A 5,000-nucleotide genomic window follows, 5' to 3' on the forward strand; every position below is an offset into this window, starting at 1 on the left:
ACCTACGGAAACCCGTGTTACGACTTTTACTTCCTCTAAATGATCAAGTTTGGTCATCTTTCCGGTAGCATCGGCAACGACAGAGTCGATGCCGCGTACCAGTCCGAAGACCTCACTAAATCATTCAATCGGTAGTAGCGACGGGCGGTGTGTACAAAGGGCAGGGACGTAATCAACGCGAGCTTATGACTCGCGCTTACTGGGAATTCCTCGTTCATGGGGAACAATTGCAAGCCCCAATCCCTAGCACGAAGGAGGTTCAGCGGGTTACCCCGACCTTTCGGCCTAGGAAGACACGCTGATTCCTTCAGTGTAGCGCGCGTGCGGCCCAGAACATCTAAGGGCATCACAGACCTGTTATTGCTCAATCTCGTGCGGCTAGAAGCCGCCTGTCCCTCTAAGAAGAAAAGTAATCGCTGACAGCACGAAGGATGTCACGCGACTAGTTAGCAGGCTAGAGTCTCGTTCGTTATCGGAATTAACCAGACAAATCGCTCCACCAACTAAGAACGGCCATGCACCACCACCCACCGAATCAAGAAAGAGCTATCAATCTGTCAATCCTTCCGGTGTCCGGGCCTGGTGAGGTTTCCCGTGTTGAGTCAAATTAAGCCGCAGGCTCCACTCCTGGTGGTGCCCTTCCGTCAATTCCTTTAAGTTTCAGCTTTGCAACCATACTTCCCCCGGAACCCAAAAGCTTTGGTTTCCCGGAGGCTGCCCGCCGAGTCATCGGAGGAACTGCGGCGGATCGCTGGCTGGCATCGTTTATGGTTAGAACTAGGGCGGTATCTGATCGCCTTCGAACCTCTAACTTTCGTTCTTGATTAATGAAAACATACTTGGCAAATGCTTTCGCTTCTGTTCGTCTTGCGACGATCCAAGAATTTCACCTCTAACGTCGCAATACGAATGCCCCCGCCTGTCCCTATTAATCATTACCTCGGGTTCCGAAAACCAACAAAATAGAACCGAGGTCCTATTCCATTATTCCATGCACACAGTATTCAGGCGGGCTTGCCTGCTTTAAGCACTCTAATTTGTTCAAAGTAAACGTGCCGGCCCACCGAGACACTCAACAAAGAGCACCCTGGTAGGATTTAAACGGGGTCCGCCTCGGGACGCGAAAGCACCCCTTCGGCTCGCCCCACCGGCAGGACGTCCCACGATACATGCCAGTTAAACACCGACGGGCGGTGAACCAACAGCGTGGGACACAAATCCAACTACGAGCTTTTTAACCGCAACAACTTTAATATACGCTATTGGAGCTGGAATTACCGCGGCTGCTGGCACCAGACTTGCCCTCCAATAGATACTCGTTAAAGGATTTAAAGTGTACTCATTCCGATTACGGGGCCTCGGATGAGTCCCGTATCGTTATTTTTCGTCACTACCTCCCCGTGCCGGGAGTGGGTAATTTGCGCGCCTGCTGCCTTCCTTGGATGTGGTAGCCGTTTCTCAGGCTCCCTCTCCGGAATCGAACCCTGATTCCCCGTTACCCGTTACAACCATGGTAGGCGCAGAACCTACCATCGACAGTTGATAAGGCAGACATTTGAAAGATGCGTCGCCGGTACGAGGACCGTGCGATCAGCCCAAAGTTATTCAGAGTCACCAAGGCAAACGGACCAGACAAGCCAATCCGATTGGTTTTGATCTAATAAAAGCGTCCCTTCCATCTCTGGTCGGGACTCTGTTTGCATGTATTAGCTCTAGAATTACCACAGTTATCCAAGTAACGTGGGTACGATCTAGGAACCATAACTGATTTAATGAGCCATTCGCGGTTTCACCTTAATGCGGCTTGTACTGAGACATGCATGGCTTAATCTTTGAGACAAGCATATGACTACTGGCAGGATCAACCAGGGAGCTGCGTCAACTAGAGCTGAGCAGCCGGCCGCCCGGGAGTGTGTCCCGGGGGCCCGCGCGAACACGCAAGCGTCCGCTCAATTATTCTGCAAACAGGAGGAGGCCGAGCTCCCCTGCACGATACACCTCGAAACCCTCTCAGGTCCCGGCGGCGCGCAGCGCCGTCCTAGGTACTTGGTCGGTTTCGAGAGAGGCGCAATCGCCCGGAGTTAGGCGAGTAGACGGTTTTAGTGAGAACACCCTTGCTCCCAACTGAGCTTGCCGCTGCCGACAGAGGCCCGGGAGCGTGCTGTCGTGGCATTGCCGGCGGGAGACAACACGCGCCACCTATGGTGACCGGCAGCTCCAACGCCAGCGCCACACAAGGGCAAAGCCCCACTTGGGTGCAGAAGCGAACTCTCCCAGCACAGCGCACGCGCCAACACGTCCGCACAACTGCGATACAAACCACCTGCGAGAACCGCTGGGGCGACCCGAGCAGCAGACGGCCGTCGCGGCGCCGAGTGCCAGGCGGCGGCGCATCCTCAACGCACACAGTCCTCAATCAGACCAGCACACTGCAGATGTCCACCGCGCTTCGCACCGGGCTCGGCTGAACCAACTTTGGCCGCCAGGCGCCGCGTGCAGGGTGCGCCGCAGCGTAGCTGCGCCGCCTGCCGGGCCCGTCGGCTGGCGCTCCTGCCACTCGGCGCCCCCCACCAGCCGCCTGTTGCGCGTGCGCCCACGCAGCGCGCGGCCAACACGCCGGGCGGCCCCCCTTCACCGGCCGGGAACAGTCCCACCAAGCCACCGCCGCGTATCGCTTCATACCCACATGGGCCTAGTCACGTGTGTGGATGTGGCGGGTACCGCTGAAACAACCGGTTAATAGCTGTACCGATCGTCGCCATCACAGATTCACCTCCAGCGTGAACAACCGCTCAACAACGGATTTCCAGTTCATTTGCGTATCTTGGGCAGTAAACGTAGATGTCCACCTACATTTGCGAATTCAACAATTCTTGCATGCCAGGATGTCATGTGTCACGACACGCTACATCAGACCACATACACACTGCGACATGTGCAGAAGAGAACACGTGGAAGGTGGCCCGCGCACGTATGCGATGTCCCTTCCGCGATCCACTGTCAACCGGCATCTGCGGCATGTCCCAGATATGGAACGCGGTCCACCAGGGTAGCACTTTGTGTGAGGCAATACGACAAAGTCGGAATACACGCGTCACTACATCAGACGGCTCACGCTGACCTGACCTGACCTGACTCACCGCACCACCACCCCCAGCGACCCAGGGTGACATACAATGCGTTCGTACGTTCCTCCCACACGCCTCTACGGCGTACCACAGTGCAACCTAGCTGTTATTGGGAGACGAGACAAGTAGCATCGAGCACATCATATGGAAATTGAGATTCGACACCGTTGGGCACAGCCAGCGTACGGTCACACGTATCACACTACTTCACTCTGTACGTAACGACCGATGATCGGTACAGCGTGTGGGTTACGCGTACGACATCAGCGGACAATGGACACAGACCATACCACGACGTACACTGAGGGCGTCGACATCTGAATGCAACTGAACAGCTGCGAGGCTCATTTAACACTCAAACGCCAGACCGACCAGCTTGAGAGGACAGAGACACAAAGAGGGGGACAGAGGGAGGGGGGGGGGGCGATATAGTCCTATTGCAGTACAATTGACAGTGGATAGCGGGAATATGTGGAAAGTAAGCAACACTCGCAAGACATCTACATGAGGATAACAACGACACCAGAGATTCCGAGCAGTGAACTATGTTAGGCAAAGGGACAACGTGGGTTAGGTTAAGGGACAACGTGGGTTAGGTTAAGGGACAACGTGGGTTAGGTTAAGGGACAACGTGGGTTAGGTTAAGGGACAACGTGGGTTAGGTTAAGGGACAACGTGGGTTAGGTTAAGGGACAACGTGGGTTAGGTTAAGGGACAACGTGGGTTAGGTTAAGGGACAACGTGGGTTAGGTTAAGGGACAACGTGGGTTAGGTTAAGGGACAACGTGGGTTAGGTTAAGGGACAACGTGGGTTAGGTTAAGGGACAACGTGGGTTAGGTTAAGGGACAACGTGGGTTAGGTTAAGGGACAACGTGGGTTAGGTTAAGGACAAGGGTTAAGGGACAACGTGGGTTAGGTTAAGGGACAACGTGGGTTAGGTTAAGGGGACAACGTGGGTTAGGTTAAGGGACAACGTGGGTTAGGTTAAGGGACAACGTGGGTTAGGTTAAGGGACAACGTGGGTTAGGTTAAGGGACAACGTGGGTTAGGTTAAGGGACAACGTGGGTTAGGTTAAGGGACAACGTGGGTTAGGTTAAGGGACAACGTGGGTTAGGTTAAGGGACAACGTGGGTTAGGTTAAGGGACAACGTGGGTTAGGTTAAGGGACAACGTGGGTTAGGTTAAGGGACAACGTGGGTTAGGTTAAGGGACAACGTGGGTTAGGTTAAGGGACAACGTGGGTTAGGTTAAGGGACAACGTGGGTTAGGTTAAGGGACAACGTGGGTTAGGTTAAGGGACAACGTGGGTTAGGTTAAGGGACAACGTGGGTTAGGTTAAGGGACAACGTGGGTTAGGTTAAGGGACAACGTGGGTTAGGTTAAGGGACAACGTGGGTTAGGTTAAGGGACAACGTGGGTTAGGTTAAGGGACAACGTGGGTTAGGTTAAGGGACAACGTGGGTTAGGTTAAGGGACAACGTGGGTTAGGTTAAGGGACAACGTGGGTTAGGTTAAGGGACAACGTGGGTTAGGTTAAGGGACAACGTGGGTTAGGTTAAGGGACAACGTGGGTTAGGTTAAGGGGACAACGTGGGTTAGGTTAAGGGACAACTTGAGTTAGGTTAAGGGACAACTTGAGTTAGGTTAAGGGACAACTTGAGGTTAGGTTAAGGGACAACTTGAGTTAGGTTAAGGGACAACTTGAGTTAGGTTAAGGGACAACTTGAGTTAGGTTAAGGGACAACTTGAGTTAGGTTAAGGGACAACTTGAGTTAGGTTAAGGGACAACTTGAGTTAGGTTAAGGGACAACTTGAGTTAGGTTAAGGGACAACTTGAGTTAGGTTAAGGGACAACTTGAGTTAGGTTAAG

The 5,000-nt window shown here is 53.5% G+C and overlaps 1 non-coding gene across 1 annotated transcript; it reads right to left on the bottom strand.

Moving 5' to 3' along the window:
* Positions 1 to 1,872, bottom strand: LOC126333661 (small subunit ribosomal RNA; the record flags this gene model as incomplete). The annotated part of the gene is made up of 1 exon (XR_007564321.1): positions 1 to 1,872. It is a non-coding gene; the product is annotated as a small subunit ribosomal RNA (ribosomal RNA).
* Between the last annotated feature and the right edge of the window lie 3,128 nt (positions 1,873 to 5,000).

Source organism: Schistocerca gregaria, unplaced genomic scaffold, assembly GCF_023897955.1.
Source record: "Schistocerca gregaria isolate iqSchGreg1 unplaced genomic scaffold, iqSchGreg1.2 ptg001623l, whole genome shotgun sequence".
NCBI lineage: Eukaryota > Metazoa > Arthropoda > Insecta > Orthoptera > Acrididae > Schistocerca > Schistocerca gregaria.